This window comes from Aotus nancymaae, unplaced genomic scaffold (genome assembly GCF_030222135.1).
Source record: "Aotus nancymaae isolate 86718 unplaced genomic scaffold, 86718_ANA_hifiasm-v0.15.2.pri h1tg000006l, whole genome shotgun sequence".
Lineage (NCBI taxonomy): Eukaryota > Metazoa > Chordata > Mammalia > Primates > Aotidae > Aotus > Aotus nancymaae.
This window is the reverse complement of record NW_026988417.1, coordinates 97,317,483-97,336,428: the sequence shown is the minus strand read 5'-3', so window position 1 is coordinate 97,336,428 and position 18,946 is coordinate 97,317,483. Positions and strand designations below refer to the sequence as shown.

Below are 18,946 nucleotides of genomic sequence, written 5' to 3'. Positions count from 1 at the left end.
GAGAAACCAGGACCAATAGGACACACACACACACATAAACACACATATATATAAAGAGATTTATTATGAGGAATTGGTTTACACAATTGAAGTCCCACCATCTGCCATCCGCAAGCTGTAGATCTAGGAAACCTGGTGGTTGTAACTCAGTCCTAACTCAGTCTGAAGGCCTGAGAACCAGGAGCACTGAGACCAGAAGGTGGGTGTCTCAGCTAAAGCAATTAGCTAGGAAGTAGTGAATCCTTCCCTCCTAAGCCTTTTGTTCTATTCAGGCCCTCAAGGGATGAGTTGATGGGCACCAACATTGGGGAGGGCAAGGTATATTACTTAGTCCACTGATTGAAAGGTGACTCTCAGCTGGAAACCCCCAACAGAGACACACAGAAATTATATTTAATCTAATCACCCCACGACCAGTCAAGCTGACACATAAAAATAACCATCACAGAGGGTATGATGAGTTATCATATTGTAGTTTTATTTTGCGATTTTTTTCCGGCTAACTAACAGGGCTGAATGTCTTTACATATGTTTATTGACCATTGGGATACCCAATCAAGTACAGTGTTAGATCCAATCTCTTCCTTAGTTTCTATTGAGTTCCCTTTTTCTTTTTTATTTGTAGGAATTCTGCATTTTTACAGATATGAACTTGCTGTTGGTTTTATTTTCTCACACTCTCTGATTATTTTTGGCCTTCCTAATAATGCATTTTCCTGGAAAGCTTCTAATTTGAACGACTACGTCATCAGTCATTTTCTGTATTGTCAGTGCTATTTTTTTTCCTGCTTAAGAAATATTTTTCTATCCAAAGTCATAAAGATATTCACCTATGTTTTCTTTCTTCGGTTCCAAATTTTTCTAAACATAGAAGCTTTATGTTTTCCATTTTACATTTAGATCTACGATTCATCAGGAATTACCTAGAATTACTTTTCATATATGGTATTAGATAGGAGTCAGAAGATGTGTGTGTGTGTATAATCATTTTTGATTTTATATATATATATGGTATATATATAATCTCTAAATGATCATAATTTTTTGGAAACTATCTTTCATATATACACATATACACATGTGTATATATATGTATACACACACACACACAAACACACACATATATATATAATCTCCAATTGATCATAATTTTTAGAGACTTTCATTACTTTGAGGCAGTATCACTTTTGTCATAGATCAATATTGGGTCATATGTGTGTGGGTTTACTTCAGAAATTTCTGACCTTTACCCTTAGTCTATTTTTTCTTGCAGAAATACAATTTGTCTTACTTTTCATAGTTTAAAATAGGTCTGTATCTATTAATGGAGTAAATCTTCCTGTTTTGTTCATCTGACTCTAAATAGTTTCAGCTATTCTTGAGTCTTCGCACTTCCATATAAGTTTTAGAATCAACCTGTCAATATGCACACAGACACACACACAGACACACACACAGACAGTTGGGATTTTGACTGAGATGGCAGTGAATCTGTAGATCCATTCTGAGAAAACTGACAAAATATTGACTACCAACTTATAAACATAATATATTTTTCCAATTATTTAGGTATTTGAACATTTCTCTAAATGCTTTTTGATATTAAGTTCTTGAGCCATTTTTTGTTAGGTTTATTCTTAGCTATTTAATGTATTTGAATTTACTATAAATGACATTGATCTTTTAATTTTTTCTCAGTTTTTAGTCTACATAAAAACAGTAATTTTTAAATTTTGATTTTGTATCAAAATGCCTCTTATTAATTCTAAAAGTGAATTCCTTGGGGTTTTTGCATAAACAGTCCGAAATCTGTGAATAATGACAGTTTTTTACCTTTTCATCCCTGTCATCCTCCCCTGCTCCCCCGAATGCCCTCCAGTAGAAAGCCGAATAGAAGTCATGCCAGGAGGCACCCTTACCGTAGTCCTGCACGCATTTCTCCATAAACGATGATGTTTGCTGTAGATACCCTTTATCACACGAAGGGTGCAGTGTACTAATTATCCAGGTTTATTTTAATAAATCCTACTTAGGGATTGTATCAATTGTTTTTCATGTATCTACCGAAATGATCAAATGATTTTCATTCTATTACTGTTGTAAATGATACTGATTGATTTTTAAATGTTAAACCTGGGGTGTCCTGTTATAAACCCAACTGGTTGGCATATATTATTCTATTTATGTATTGACAGATTCAGGATGCAAGTATTTTATTTGAAATTTTTAAATCTAAGTTCATGAAAAAAGTTGTCTTGTAATTTTACTTTCTTTTAATATGTTTCTCACATTTTAGTATCAAGATTATGCTAACCTCATTGTGGAAGGGATTTATCTTTTTAGAGCTGGTATCTCACTATGTTGCCCAGATTGGTCTTGAATTCCTGGACTCTGGATAACCTCTTGCCTCAGCCTCCCAAGTAGCTGAGAATACAAGTGTGCACCACCATGCCTAGCTCGATTTATCTTTATGAATTCTCTGAAATAATTTCTGTAAGATGTTATTTTTTCCTTAAATGTTTGAAAACTTTACTAGTGGAGGCATCTAATACTGGGTTATTATTTCAGGAACAGTTTTTAGAGATTTAAGTTAAAAACAGATATAGAACTACTCCAATTTTCTATTACTTTTTGTCTGTTTCAGTGATTTTTTCCCCCTAGAAATCTATTTCATCTGTGTTTTAAATACATTGGTGTAACATTTTCATACTATATTACTGGCTTTTTAAGGCCTACAGGTTCTCCGTTGATGTCCTTTTTCTCATTTTATTATTGGCTATTTGTGTCTCTTCTTTATTTCTTTATTAGCCTTGTCAACTTTTCATCCATTTTAATGGATTTTTTTCCTGAAAACAAATGTGGCTTTGTCCATTTTCTTTGTTGTTTATTTTCTATTTTATTCATTTCTGCTCTTTATGATTTTTCTTCTTTATATTTGGGGATAATTTAATTTGCTTTGAGTTGGAGACAAATCATTACTTTTGGCCTTCGTAGCTAATGCATCTGGAATCTCTGTTAATTTCCTTTTAAGGATGACTTTAGCTGCATTCCTCTTCGGTCACTACATCTTAAGTAGCATTTTTAGTATCCCTCAGTTCAAGATTTTTCTAAGTTTTCATAATTACTTCTTTGAATCAAAAGTTATTTAGAAGTCTCTAGTTATTTTCCAAACATATGAGGATTTAAAGTTTTATACAGTCAGAGGACACATTCTGATGATTTCAGAGCTTTTCAATTTGTTGAGAAATGTTTTATGGCTAACCTATGGCCATTTTGATAAATATTTCATATATACTTGAAAATAATGTTTATTCAGCAGTTAGGTGCAGAGTTCTAGTAATTTCAATTAGGTAAAAATGTAAATTATGTTATGTAAATTTTCAGTATCTTTCTAACTTTTGCTCTCTTATTCTATTAGTTACTGAGAAAGGTGTGTTTATATCCACTATTATCATTGTAAATTTACATGTTTCTCCTTTTAGTTCTGCCCATTTTTACTTATTTATGTTGAGAGTGTGTAATTAGGAACATTACAATTTAGAACTGTTACATCTTCTTGGCAGATAAAAATTTATATCAACATGAAATGTGCTTGACTTAAAAACATTCTAGGCTTAGCCTCTACATTGCCTGATGTTATTATAGCCTCACCAGCTCTCTTAGTGTTCTGTGCAGTGTATCTTTTAAAAATGCTATTACTTTCCACTTTCTGCATACTTCTATTTAATGTATGTCTTTATAAGTAACCTATATTAGCTTTTGATTGTATCTAGTCTGATGAGAGTCATTTTAAAGTAAATTTCTATCAAAGTTTAACATAGATACAAAAAAGTGAGTAATTAATTCATAAGGGTACTGTTCAGTGAATCCTTAAAAGGTAAAGACAGCCGTGTACTGAGTACCCACATCAGAAAACAGAACACGACCATCACATATGGGCACCTTTTCATTCTCTCTTCTCGTCACTGTTTACCCAAGAGTGAATACTGTTCTAATACTGTACATTAGCTTCACTTGTTTTGAATTTTATGTAAATGGAACATCACATAACTTCCAATTCATTTAACAAAATATTAGTAAAAAAATAAAAATTTACACTTAAGGTATTTTCTGATATTTTTGTGTTTAAATTAGCCAATTAACTACATTTTATATTCATCACACATTTAATAGTTTTTCTCTTCTTTAATTTCTTTTGAATAAAGTATACATTATTATTATTGTGCCATTTCCCTTCCTCTATTAATAGTTTGCTATTGATATACTTTGACTAATCTCTTCCTTGCGAAGGACCCCAGAGATGATAAAAATGGAAATATTGGTCTATTAAAGCCTAATATAAATTTTCAGTTCCACAACTTCCCAGAAAATGCAAGAACATTTGGACGCCTAAACTCCGAAATTTACATTTCTCCCATCTTCTGTGCTTCTGTTGTCATGTATTTTAATTCTCTATAGGATTTTAATTCAAAAAAATACTTTTAGTATTATTATTTATTTAGGTTTACCTATGTACTCACCCTTCATTCCCTCCTTCATCTCTGTGCTTCCGTCTGTGATCATTTTCCTTCTGTCTAAAGAAGTTAATATTTCCTTTGCTCTAGGCCTGCTGGCATTAAGTTCTCTCTGTTTTCTATCTCTATGTTTACTGTGTTGCTATCTCAGTTTACTATGCTATCATTTCTGAAGGATATTTGCACTTGATATAGAATTTTAGGTTGATCAGCCTGGGCACAGTGGCTCATCCAGCACTTTGGGAAGCCAAGGCAGGTGTATTACAAGGTCAGGAGATTGAGACCATCCTGGCCAACATGGTGAAACCCTGTCTCTACTAAAATACAAAAAATTAGCTGGGTGTGGTAGTGCGCACCCGTAGTCTCAGCTACTCAGGAAGCTGAGGCAGGGGAATCACTTGAACCTGGGAGACAGAGTTGCAGTGAGCCCAGATCATGCCACTGCACTCCAGCCTAGCAACAGAGCAAGACCCCGTCTCAAAAAAAAAAAAAGAATTTTAGGTTGATCATTGTTTTCTCTTACCATTCTGAGGATCTCATTCCATTGTCTTCTTGGATTCCAATATTTTTTGGGAAGTCAGCTGTCAGTCTTATTATTGCCCCATTAACAAATTTTCTCTGGCTGCTTTTAAGATTTCCTCACTGTCTTTGGTTTTCACAGTTCTGAAATCCATGATGTTCCTTCCTGTGTTTCACAGAACTTCTTGAATGTATGGTTTGGTATGTCTTGTCGTTTTTGGGAAATTCTCAGTTATTATTACTCAAATATCACTTCTGTCCCATTTCCCTCTCCTGCAAGTCTCTTCCATTCGTTTCTGCCTTGCTCATCCTTCTGCCTCTTCACGTTTAAGCTGGGTAGCTCTGTCTTTATTTCTAGAGTTCCCTTTTTAAAAAAGATTTTAATTTACTAGTGCAGGTCTCCATTTTGTGATTTAGTCTTTCATCATCATTTTGTTTAGTTTTGTTTTAGTTTTCTTGAGACAGAGTTTTACTCTGTCACCTAGATCGGAGTGCAGTGGTGTGATCTCATCTCACTGCAACCTCCACCTCCCAGGTTCAATCAATTCTCCTGCCTCAGCCTCCTGAGTAACTGGGACTACAGGCACCCACCAACATATTTGGTTAATTTTTATATTATTAATGGAGACAAAGTTTCACCATGTTGGCCAGGCTGGTCTCGAACATCTTACCTCAAGCAATCTGCCTGCCTCAGCCTCTCAGAGTGCTGGGATTACAGGTGTGAGCCGCTGCACCCGACCTATAGTGGTTTTGGGTCTATTGTCTGCTTTTTTTCTCTCTCTTGGTTTTTCAATCAGACCTTGGTTTCTTATATTCCGTTTTTCTAAATTGCATGCTACATATCGTATACATAAAATTGTAAATACCACTTAACAGGATATGCAGTTATCTTCTAGCTAGCACAGTTTTGCTCATGGTGAGGGTTTAGGCTATGAGCAGACTACCTTAATCCAGAGTGGATTCAGTCGAGGATTAAGATGATTTGAAGCTTAGCTGTGTCTTCATGAAGGCTTCTCCCTTGTCTATTTCCAGCTTATTCTTACTGCTAAGGTGTTACTTTTTATTGTTTCAACTGAAAGTCCGGGATATGTACTAGATTTCTTTTCCTTGGTGGACCCTGAACCCCAATTTTTGTCCTTCCCCCTATTCAGTAGTGCTGCCATGTCTCTCGGTCTCTCAACTGCTGCTTTTGTGATCACCACTTGACTGAAGGAGACGCGGGGTACCGATTGCCAGATGCACATCTTTCTCCGGGTCGGGGCACAGTTCTGCTTTATCGCGTGCATGTACTCATGCACACATGCATGCAGGCCAGTGGCTTTTCTAGTTGTTCCTGGAGAGACGAGTTGTTTCAAAACAACTTAGCTGGGCGTTGTACCAAGCAGAAACTTACATTTCGATAAACAATTTTTAAACGTAAAAGGTTACATTTTATTAGAAATCATCTTTACATTTTATTAGAAATCCATGCTGTAATGAAAGAAACAGGTGTGCTTTTAAAAATTAATTTGTATATCCATGGATGACTATGATTGATTTCTAGAATGAGACAAGTTCAGAATCAATGCTATTTCTGGTCATCAAATGTAAGTGCTGAGAAAGTTGTTCACATAAATAAACATACGGAAATAGAAGGAGTTTTTTGTACCAGTGTCATTTAATTCTTTGAACTGCTTCTTTGAATGCCAAAATCACACAGTGATCTATCATCATGCGTTTCAAAACAATATTTCAGCTGACAACTCAATTAAGTTTTTCTTAAATAATTTAAAAGCAAGCATTGGAAATATCTTTTAAGTTTTGTTATTTTGTTACTGGATTCATTTACTTTCCAACATTTACATCAATATTTTGAACCATCTGTCTGGTGCTAAAAGCATTTATATACTGTGGCAATGCACTTTAGTAATATTCTTGATGGGTGAGAGGTATCTCTTTCTTACATAAAGCAAGAAAAGACATTTTGTAGTCAGGATGATTTTAGTAATACATATGAACGTTGAGGATCTTAGAATTGATTTCTTTAAAATGAATCTTGCTCGTGGAGATCCTTGAAAATTAAGTCTGAAGACTCCTGAACTAAAAAACCAGGCAGCAGTAGCTCTGCTTTATGGGAACTGCGATGTCTGGGAAGCAACTGGGCCTGAAGTGGTATTGACAATTGGAGGGAAGAGGTGAGATCGGCTGATAGGGGCATAAGTTATTCTCTTCAATGTCATCCCCCAGCTAAAGCTCTATGTGCAGAACAGAGAGAGGAAGAAAGTTTGAAGCCAGGGCAAATAGGACATCTTATTTACGCTCTACTGAGATGATTACAGGGTCAGATAATGGGGTGAGAAGATCCTATCTCCACCCATCACAGGGTTCTCTGAATGCAAGTCCTGCAGACCCCATTCATTTGGGTGTAAGTCATGTGTCTCTGAGAACAGATGGCACTACCACCTAGGTGACTGGGCAGGCAGGCGCAGTCCTTCTGCTATGTCTCTGCAGAGCGGTCTCTCCTTGGTGAAATCTCAAAAGGGAAAACATCTCACCTTACCTCTAATGTTAAAACCCAGAATGAATAAATGACCAGGGAAGTCGACAGTCAGCAATAAATGACAACAGCCACAAAACAGAGTGTGGAAGAGAGAGCAGTTTTACACCGAGCAAAGTTGATTATTCCGAGGTGAATTTGCGTGGGAGCTTTGCTTTGTTTTCTATAGTCTTTATCTGATGGAAATCAGCAGACTGGAGGGGTGCTGTGTGGGTCCCAGGAGGCAGCTCTCTCATCAGGAGTCTGCAGGCCCCTCTTCTGGATCTCCCACAGGCTCAGTCTGTGAAGTGGGCGAGCGTTGCTCAACCTTGCAGGCTGCTGCCTCCAGGCCATTTTCACGGCTCTGCAGAGAGCCTGGAATCTGGACAGCTGAGATCTTGCAAGTCACCCCAACACAGCTGAGGAAAGCAGGGCTTTCTGAATCTCTGCCTCAGGCTTCCGTGGGAAAGGCACAACAACGGCCAAGGCCAGCCTTTTGCAGTTTCGAACATGAACCAGGAACCTGGGGCAAGATTTTGGAGCTTTATTCTGTCTTGTTTCCCCGTCATTCCCAGGGAACATTGCAGGGAAATGCCCTTAATTAGGACTCGTATTTTAGGACCTACTCTTATCTCTGTCTGGAGTCTGACTTCTTGCCAGTTACTCCCGCCTGGGGCAGTCTCCTTCCGTAGCCTAATAAACATATCCTGATGGAAAATGGAGCATTAGAGAACTTAAAGGAAAACCAATGACAGTCACCACTACGCCCATGTGCTTTTGTGCAAATAATAACAAGGCATTTCTTCTTGAAAACATGTAACTTCTAATGGGTGGAATGTAACTTCTACCCATTAGAAAATTACTTTGATATACTTATTTTTTCATAACACCTTATTGGCTTGGACCAAAAACCGTCAACACAAATATGCAAATCTGTAACGTCTACAATATGGACAGTGCCCCCATAGACGTGGCATCCTGTGCAATGAACAGCGTTCACGGCTGTACCTGCAGTCTTATATCAAACCCCCTTCGTTTCCAGCCTCCTCTAGGAGAAGTGAACGTCCCCAGGTCTCCCTGCCTGCCAGCCCTCGGCTCTACTCTGGTGCTCTGCACCGTGCACCCACTTTCCTGAAGGACACTCGCTTCCTGGCATCTCTCTCCGAGGACCACCAAGTTGAGCCCATAAAAATTACATTTCTCCAAACTTCCTAGAGCCTAGGTTGCCCCTTCCAAGTGTAGTTCCTGCTGCCTGCCAACTTTGACACTTCTCATAACAATAACCCCTGTGCGCTGCATTTTATGTGATGTGAGACAGGTGTGCAACTGTTGAATCCATGTCTCAAGAGAGCTTATTAAAACAGCTAAGCCAATTAACTCTCTTAGAAGCATGTAACCTTTTCCAGGAAAATACATCTGAGGCACAGAAGCTTGTGGGAACAAGTCCTTGGGGGAAAGCACGGCCTTTGATCTCAGAGACACTTTCCCTAGGGTCAGGCTCGCCAACGGGGCTGGGGGACCTTTGGCGGTGGCTCCCTTCTGAGGCAGAGAGGAAGGGGGTGGGCTAGCCTGAGCGCAGGGTGACCCTGCAGACTGGCCTTGTATGTAGGGGTGAGAGCAAGCTGGGAAAGACAAATTAGATGAGAACCAACTCATCCATTAGAGCTGATTCTGAAAACTCAACTGAAAATGACCCACTGGGCATTGAAAGTGACTAATAGGAAACCAGGATGAGAGGGAACATGTGCCTACCCAGGCTGAGTCTCAGCTCCAGGAAAGCAGGTGGTGAAACTACAGCCAGGCGTAATGAGGCCAAAGGCCGCGCCTTCATCTATCTGCTGGTTAGCTTTAGATCAGAAAAAAAATCCCTGGCCCAGGGTCAGGGGCTGTACTCCTCCGGAGTGGGACCAGGTGAGAGGAATGAATGGCCACTACTGGAATTACAGCCCCTGCATGCCACTTGACATCAGCGATCCACAAGGTCTTTGTGTCTGAGGCATGTGCTTCATGATCTTCCCAGTCTTGAAAGGATTACAGTGACTCCACACTTCCCAGAAAGGAAGCCCTCTCGGCTTTCGGCGCCACATGGTATTCCTGACCAAAGACCCCTTCTCTGAGGTGCTGGCTTCCTAGCATGTGGATCACAGCACACTGGACCTACCTGGGATGCACGATGCCGACACGTCCTTTAATGCAGAGCTCCTTAGGGTTGCTGACCCTCTTGCCCCTGTCTAGGGATTCCTTCCTATTGCCTCCAATTTGAGTCTGTGATTTCCAAGTCTTACAAGTGACCTTATCCCCCATGTCCACTGGGGTCTCTTGGTCTCCCAGACTTTCAAGGTGATTCTGAGCCCAGGATTTGGCATCCTCTTCTGAGGGCTTATTTATTTAATTATACTTTAAGTTCTCGGGTACATATGCAGAACGTGAACGTTTGTTACACGGGCATACACATGCCATGGTGGTTTGCTGTATCCATCACCCTGTCATCTACATTAGGTATTTCTCCTGATGCTATCCCTCCCCAAACCCCCTACCCCCTGCTATCGCTCCCTTAGCCCCTGCCAATCCCCGACAGGCCCCAGTATGTGATGTTCTCCTCCCTGTGTCCATGTGTTCTCATTGTTCAACACCCACTTACGAGTGAGGACATGCGGTGTTAGGCTTTCTGTTCTTGTGTCAGTTTGCCGAGAACTATGGTTTCCAGCTATATCCATGTCCCTGCAGAGGACACACAAACTCATCCTTTTTTATGGCTGCATAGTATTCCATGGTGTATATGTGCCACATATATATTCATATATATTCACTGGTTGTGATTTGCAGGCGCCTGAGCCCTGCGTGGCCTGTGGAACGACTCACTCACCCTGAGGAACGTCTGTCCTTCCCGAGCCCCCTCTGCCTTCCCTCCTCCTTCCTTCGCCTTGCTGCTTCCTCCCTTTCACCTCCCTGCCTCCTTGGCTTTCTTCCTTCCCTTCCTTTCTATCCTTTCCTTTTCCTCTTTCTTTTTTCCTTCAACATTAAAGCATCAGAGGACACGTTTCAGTTTCCATTCCTGATCCAGCATTCAACCGATGTTAAGAAGTAGTCACAGCGCAGCCGCAAGGAGACGCAGTGAAGCCTGAGGCTGGAGTCCTTTGCACATGTCGGGCTGTGATGTGATTATTTTGACACACCTGGACCCATGGTTAGTCTCTAAGCTTCCTGGTGGCAGGGCTATGGCACGTCCCATCTGTGTCCCATGTGTCAGGTACACAGGCCACACAAGAAAACCACGTGGAACGGACACACCAGTGAAGAGCACAGGCAGTTGATTTTCAAATTTCTTTTTCAGAGAAACCCTTTTCCCAAAGGAGTCCCAGCCATTTCCTGCCTCTCCAGCCCCTTGAAGCTTGACTGGGAAGTCGAGGGCAAGTGAATGCAGTTTGCAAACCTCCGGTAGATGTGTGAGGCATGGTGGAGAATCCCTCACTGGAAGCCCACAGGGGCCAGGGACTGCCCAAGAGTGAATGGAATATTATGCAGTTCTGTTGAAACAAACTTGGAACAAAGCAATCTGGCTGAAAATAATTTGGTTAGCACACCAACTTAGTCAAAACAATAATTTGGTTTAAAAGGAATATTCACAACTCTTTGATTTTAAGTGTTTTTTTGGGGGGGTGTTAGCTTGTCTGCTGTTACCCTGTCCTTTTTTTGTGTACATCCCAGTTTATTTTCAGCCAATTTTCAAGGATTGACTAACGATGTTTAGATATTAGTTGAAGGCTGGGCACGGTGGCTCACGCCAGTAATCCTAGCACTTTGGGAGGCCAAGGCAGGCAGATCATGAGGTCAGGAGATCGAGACCACCCTGGCTAACATGATGAAACCCTGTCTCTACTAAAAATACAAAAAGTTAGCTGGGCGTAGTGGCGCACACCTGTGGTCCCAGCTACTCGGGAGACTGAGGCAAGGAGGGAAGGGAGGGAGGGAGGGAGGGAGGGAGGGAGGGAAAGAAAGACAGAAATAAAGAAATAAATAAGTTGAAACAACTCGAATTGTTTTTCTTGATATGAAAACAATGATGCATCCTTGCTACACAAAGTCACAAATTATAATGTTACAGAAATGAAACAGCTGTGAAGTCCAGAGCTAGTCAGGGCCCCCTGTTAATAAATGCAGATGCTCATTTTGCAGTCCCCGTGATGCTCAGCAACATTAAACGCTCACGAGGCCCACACCCGTCTTGCAGTCTTTTGGTCTCTGTGACAAGTGTCTGTCAACAGTTGTCAACTAGTGTCACTGTCTCAGGGAAGCCTTTCCCTGCCACCCAGGTGGGACGGGGCCCTCATCAGATGGCTAGGCAGAAAGCGACACTACTTCCCCTGGCATTTCCCAGCTCTGCTGGGCTTCTGCTTCTGAAGCCTCTCCTCCTGTGTGTCCTTTGCAGGCTCACTGTCCTCCATCTGGTTACTAAAAATTAGATTTCCTCAAGGCTGTGTCCAGGACCCTTTTTTCTTTCCAGTTTGCACTCTCCCTGGGTGAACTTCTCCATTCCCACAGCTGTATTGACCGCTGATGCGCCATAGAGTCCTGTCTTTGTATCTCCAGCTCTCGTCTGAGCTCCAGACCTGCCGGCTCGATGTCCTAGAGCCAGCTCTGACTTGATGTTCCTCTGCCTCCAGACTGCTCGCCTCTCAGCTCCACCCGCTTCCGTGAAGAAGCACCATCTATGCAGTTCTGTGAGCAAGACGCCCATGGCCATGCCTGCCGCGGCCCAATCCCATACTCCCAAATCCAGTCCATCAGCAGGTCCTGGCAGTTCTAATTCCTAAGTGTGTCTCGAACCCAGCCACTTCTCACCACCTCGTAGCCCAGTCTGAGCCATGCTCACCTGCTCCCAGGTTTCCACAGTGACTTCCTGATGGGTCAGGTGGCCTCATCCACCCACCCTGGATGCCGCCATTTCATTAAGGTTGCAGCGAGTAGTGTTTTCAAAATACAAGTATGATGCCGTCACGTTCTTCCTTAAAAGACTTCTCATTCATTTCAGGAGAAGAATAAATTCTTTGGCGTGGGCTGAGTGCTCCTGCCTGTAATCCCAGCTCCTTGAGAGGTTGAAGTAAGAGGATTGCTTAAGCCCAGGATTTGAGACCAGCCTGGGCAACACAGTGAGCTCCCCGCCACCCCTGAACCCATCTCTACAAAATGTAAAAACTTAGCTGGTGGGGTCGTGTGCACCTGTTGTCCCAGCTACTTAGGAAGCTGAGGTGTGAGTATCCTTTGAGCCCAGGAGGTCGAGGCTGCAGTGAGCTATGATTGCACCACTGCACTCCAGCCTGGGCAACAGAGAAAGACCCTGTTTCCAAAAAAAAAGTGTTCAGCATGGCTCATAGAGCCTGGCCCGGCCTCAGCCTCTCTCCGCCTTATCCACACCACAGCTCTCCTCCCTTCTTTCAGTGTCTTGAAGCTCCCATGCTTCCCACCCTATCCAGGACCTTAGCACCCGCTGCTCTTTGAGTGTAGAGTTTCCTTCCCACCTTACCCATGCTCTCATTGTCACTTTCTAAGGACACCTTTGTTTACCTGCTCAGATGGAGCTGAACTCATTATGACATGATGTCATCGTGCTTGCTTTTCATTACTGTACTTTTCATAACTGTACTTTTACATTTATCTGGATAAGAATTAGATTGTCTCTCTCCTTCGCTGGATGGTAAGTTCTCAGGAGGGGTGCAGGTGAGGAGGGTCTGTATCTGCTTTTGCTCACGGTTGTCTCCTGAGAGTTCATTCCAAGGCCTTGAGTCACACCCTACAAGATGTTTGTGAAGAAATGGATTTGCCATGAGTTGTGAAGGATGGAAGTTCATCCCTGGATTTCTCTTTTAAGACTTTCTAATCAACATAATGGATGCTGCTGAAAACTATGCGCACTTTCGGCCAAGACACCATCCTGCGAAGGGAGATTGGATGTGGTTAGACAGCCACAAAAACTTTGAACTCAGGAGGAATCACTTCTGCAGATAGCAGTCCAGACAGGCAGTATCTCCTCCATTTCTCTGCAGCAGAAATGGTCGACCCCTAAAACCCTGCAGAATGCTTTTGAGGATCATTTTGTGGAGACAATCTCACTCTTGAGATGCGACTTTGCAATCTTTTCTTGCTGACACAGACAACGTCAGTGGTGCGGATCTTGTCGAAGTTACTGACAAAGGAAATGATGCAATGTGAATTCAACCCAAAGAGGCCTACGGAATTCTGACCCAGGGCCACCCTTGCCAGACAACATTAATTGCAGAAGCTTAGGCTTCATGTGATATCTTGATGAGTTTTCAACACATTGCCATTGCATTAAAAAATCAAATCGATTAGCTATCATACGTATGCGTGTGTTTTCACACCAAAGACCACTCGGCAATCCTCAGCATTGTAATCTACACATGAGAACAAGAGTGTGAGTGTAGTAATGTGAGTGCATTCTTCTAGAAAGACGTCTACAGTTTTTATCAGTTTCTTAAAGAGGTTCTTGAATAATGAGGACAGGAACCAGCAAATTAAACCTTGACTAAGGTCTCTTCCAGCCCTAAAATTACAGACATTACAAAGTCTAATGCCAAACTGGTAATGTTATTAAAAAATAGTGGCTGTCCAGATGACTTGTATTTGCAATGTCAAATATCTGCCTGAAAAAATTCCAGTTTTTATCTGGTGGTTTGGTGTTACATGCAGAGAGGCAATGACTTAGCTATCAGGTTTATTCACACCTCTGTATGAGCAACACTGAGCTCCTAATGTTCCCTGTGCCTGAGCCTTTGCTTCTAAGGTCAGCCTGACGGAAGGTCGTCAAGGACCTACCATGGCAGGAAGGAGAAAGGCTGCAGCTGATCCGTAATTCTTGACCCATAGCCAGTGCGTGCCTCCCGTTACCCAGATGGCATCACCTTGATTATAACCAGCAACACTTGATAGAAGCTGAGTTGAATGTCCACCTATTAACTCCTCACCCTGCCCACTGCTGGGAAGTGTGGGGATGGAAACCAGGTGGAAATGTGTCTCTCTCTACAGAGAAGTTGGCTTATTGGTCTGAAGACCTGGCCTAGACAGGAAGAGGCCAGGAGAAGAGCCCAGACCCACACCCAGCACCATTCAAGGATCATGTGAGTGGTTGCTTGGCTGTAGGGAGTTATCGTGAAATGCATGGTGGAAGATGTGAACTTAGAACTCCAAAGATTTTTAAGCACAAACTCTTAAAAGGTTGCTATTTTTAATTCCTTTTTTTGTATTTTATACTAGACATAAGAATAAACTTAAAAACTGCTGGCACCATGTAAGGTAGCCCTGCTTATCCAAAGCAATCAGGCTGCATTTTTGTACCGTATCTTACTATTCTCCCATATCCCCTGTTTTCCCTCCTTCCTCCCATCGTTCTTCTCTGCTTTGGGTTGCTTTCCAGTATAAAGCGAACATTGAGGTCTCTTCCTCACCGCTCCCAACTCCCGCCAATTCCTTTAACATTGAACTAGAAGGCGAGGGTGGAGGGACTGAGTGAGGGAACAACACACTCAGCTCTTACTCCTGGCCAACACTACTGGGTCCTAGTTATACAGTTTCTGGCTGATCTTGGGGGACTGCTCAAAGAAATCTTTGACTTAGGGCCTGGGACCATCTCCAGAGGCACATTTCTCCCTGCACTCCAACGGCACCCTTGGGTGGGGTGCTAGAGGGCCTGCTGAACGATATTAAATGCCTCAGGACTTGAGGTGGAGTGCTGGACTCCACTGTGGATCAATTTTTCAGCCTGCTGCTTTATCTACCTGACAGGACGACTTGAACTAGTGCCATTTCTAAATTGCACTTCTAAATATTGACTTAATGGCGAGACTCAGTGTGTCACAACCCGGTTCACTAGAGCAATGAAGATTTTCCAGGCCTCACTGAGAGGTCTGTACAATATCCTGTGGAGAGTGGAGAAGGAAAAGGAGGATTTAAGAAGAAAAATACAATCAAGTCATGTTTTGAAGAAATGCCCCTGCACCTCACTTAATCTTGCACAGACACATGAGTGATCACTAGGGTATTGGCTGAAGCTGGAGGAAACCAGGGTGGACAGAGAAAGGATAGCAGTGACCAGAAATTCTGCAGCTGCCCCCCAGGAAGAACAGAGAGTGCCAAGGCACGCCTTGCTGGGCTGGCAGCAGAGACAGCTGGCTCTCTGAGAGCTTCATTTGAGTATCCAGTTCAGGAAGACTGGACAGTGTCTGAGAGACTAGAGACTTTAATCTGTGAAGACTTCCACACAGGCAGCTCTTTAGCGAATCTTCATTTAGGTCACTGAGGAAATGCTAGGAGGCTATCTTTATAGCTTCTTCATCCTGCCAGTTAACACTGTAACTGATCTTAAGGCATTTTTGTCACATTCCATTAGCTGTTAAACTGTGAATCAGAGGAAGGGATTGGTCCCTTCTTGTCCTGAAGGAGCTGTTTTGAAGGAGCAACAAGATATTTTTCATGCAAATTGGCTTTCAGATTTCTTTAGACACTCAGTGATATATAAATTTGTATTCTCCAAGAGGAGATAAAGGCCTGGCAGTGTGACTCATGCTTGTAATCCTAGCACTTTGGGAGGCTGAGGTGGATCACCTGAGGTCAGGAGTTCGAGACCAACCTGGCCAACATGGTGAAACCCTGTCTTTACTAAATATACAAAAATTAGCCAGGCGTGGTGGCACATGTCTGTAATCCCAGCCACTCCAGAGGCTGAGGCAGGAGAATCACTTGAACTCGGGAGGGAGAGGTTGTACTGAGCCAAGGGTCATGCTGTTATACTCCAGCCTGGGCAGCAAGAGTGACACTCAGTCAAAAAAAAAAAAAGGTGGAAGGGGATAAAGCATAATAATAAGCCTCTGTACTGCTGCAGAGAGCGGTGTGTGCAACACGGCATCCGCCCCTCAGTAGCAGCTCCTCCCCCTTGCCATAGCACTGGCATCCTGGCTGCCGAAAAACCCTCTTGAGGAGATGTTATGTGAAGGGGGCTCGAGGGGTGTTGGCAGGGAGGTTTTGTGTGTGAGGGTGTGCTCTTCAAAGCAGGAAAAGCTTGGCTGGGCAGGGTGGCTCATGCCTGTAATCCCAGCACTTTGGGAGGCCGAGGCAGGCAGATTGCCTGAGCTCAGGACTTCACAACCAGCCTGGGTAACACGGTGAAACCCTGTCTCTACTAAAATACAAAAAATTAGCCGGGCATGGTGACCACCTGTAGTCCCAGTTACTCGGGAGGCTGAGTGAGGAGAACTGCTTGAGCCCGGGAGGCAGAGGTTGCAGTGAGCCGAGATCGTGCCATTGCACTCCAGCCTGGGCAAGAGAATGAGAGTCCATCTCAAAAAAAAAAAAAAAGGCAGGAAAAACTTAAATTCCAGGAGAGAGAAAAAGAAGTCAAACTAACCGGATATCATGGGAGATGGCCCTCGTGGTACTGGCCACATTCATCCTGATGGTCCTTAGATTTGTTTCCAGGTGGTCCCTAATGCGGTGTCCCTAGTCCGTTCCCTCTGTGATGCCTATGTATGTATTCATTGATAATAATGCCTCTAAGAATGACCTTAAAGCACAACACACAACCTTTGTGTTTGACCTCATCACACTTACTAGAAAAGCCACACTCACCCCGGGTATGGCTCCTTTGGCAAGCCTGATGAGCCTGGCCCATGCGCTGACTTGGTTCCTTCAGTCTAGTCCAGCACCATGAATAGTGTCTCCTTGTAAGACAATGGAATCCTCCTAAACTCTTCCTTTGCTCCAGAGTGTCTTGTGTCAGCCACGGTATCTATTATGGACAGAATCTCAGGTATCTTCTGAAGAAACTGTGATCAACCCCCCGAAACTGTATCTGCTGGGAGAGCTGGCTATGTCTTAGTGGCTCTGCCCAGTCGTGAATTCCTGCAGCCTGCCCAGCAGCTCCCCACAGGCCCACCTCCAGCCAACATCCTCTAAACACCTGCTGAAGGCCCATGCACTCCCTCTCCACTGCCCCCTCCCTGCAGACCATACATCTCACAACCCAGCACCCTCTCACACACCTGTCAGGCTGCTGCTGTCCTCAATCCAGACCAGAACAACCCCTCGGCCACTTCATCCCATCTCCTACAGGCTGCTCTTCACTGAGACCTTCGACTTTCTAGGCCTCCCCTGGTATCTTCCTCCGTAATAGCTGTAAGGCCGGTTGCCTTGCCAGGAGCTCGGACGCACACCCCCCGGTTCTTTTTCAAAAGCTCGGACAAGCCCGGACGAGCTCAGGCATGTTCCCTTCTCCCATGCTCGCACAGCCTGGCCTTCCCTTAAAGAACCCGGTATGCAAACAAGGTCTTGTAACCCTAGCCTCCTGCCAACCAATAGCAGTCAAGCCTTATTGACCAATAGCAGTTGAGTCTTAACAACCAATAGCAGCCGAGTCTTAACAACCAATAGCAGCCGAGTCTTTCCAGCCAATAGCAGCCAAGTCTTAACAACCAATAGCAGCCGAATAATTCCAACCAACAACAAGCCAAGTCCTAGATAAAGGCTTGTAACTTACCCAATAGCAGTCCTGCTCTCCTACAACCAATCGAACACCTCCACTCCCTTATAAGCCCCATATCTGAGAGGAGTCTGTGCGACTTCTCCGGCCCCTCCTGTTGGACTGCAGAACTTCACCCGGGAGCCTGAATAAATTCCTTTGCATTGGATCTTCTTGTGCTGGCCTCAGTTTCTTCATTTTAAACTCGGCGAGAACAAAAGTGTGACACCATTGAGTATTAGGAAAGCAAGTGTCTATTTTCACGTGCATGGGAAAGGTAAACCGCCCACCTACCTTAAGAGTGAATCCTACCAACGGAAAGACAATGGTAAGTGGATTATGTTGTTATCACTAAATCTCCTCATCCTTAATGAAAGACATTCAATGACCAAGTTGAGGGTATCTCAAGGACTTCTCACAGCAGCGAGGCAGTTTGCACGACTGCTTACCTCACTGATCCAGGAGTCTTAACACAAAGGGACTTCATTTCATAGACCACCAAGAAATAGCGAGTGCTTTCAATTCTCTTTTCAATATTGTGGAGGAGCTCAAAGACGTATAGAAATGGTGCATTATTTTTTTTTTTTTTGTAAATCAAATAAGTACTCTACGATTTCTCTCTGCCGTATATCCAAAATTTTGCACATGAAAAAAGCAAGCTATCCTGTGGTGTTTGCTAACTCAAGAGAATCAGGAAACAGCATTGTGTCTGGTCTGAGGTTAGGGAGCTAAAAACACATTTTTAAAAAAATGTGCCCATATGACATTTCTTAAATAAAGATCGTATTTTCCAAACCGCAGCTTGGTCTTCAAACAGTAACTTGAAGCTGACTGTCCTCGGAGACTCCATGATGATGTGAGATTTGGAAT

The 18,946-nt window shown here is 43.0% G+C and overlaps 1 protein-coding gene and 1 long non-coding RNA gene across 6 annotated transcripts in view; both read right to left on the bottom strand.

Moving 5' to 3' along the window:
- ENPP6 (ectonucleotide pyrophosphatase/phosphodiesterase 6) overlaps window positions 1–18,946 on the bottom strand; it is a 245,630-nt gene that overhangs the window by 47,731 nt on the left and 178,953 nt on the right. The gene's annotated exons all lie outside the window — the stretch shown is intronic.
- Window positions 11,578–18,945, bottom strand: LOC105731006 (uncharacterized). Of its 2 annotated transcripts, XR_010339981.1 has the most exons (4): window positions 18,095–18,945; window positions 17,188–17,347; window positions 13,114–13,732; window positions 11,578–12,635 (listed from the first exon to the last, which is right to left on the bottom strand). It is a non-coding gene; the product is annotated as an uncharacterized LOC105731006 (long non-coding RNA). The 2 variants fall into 2 exon arrangements; XR_010339977.1 differs by having other exon boundaries at window positions 11,578–13,732.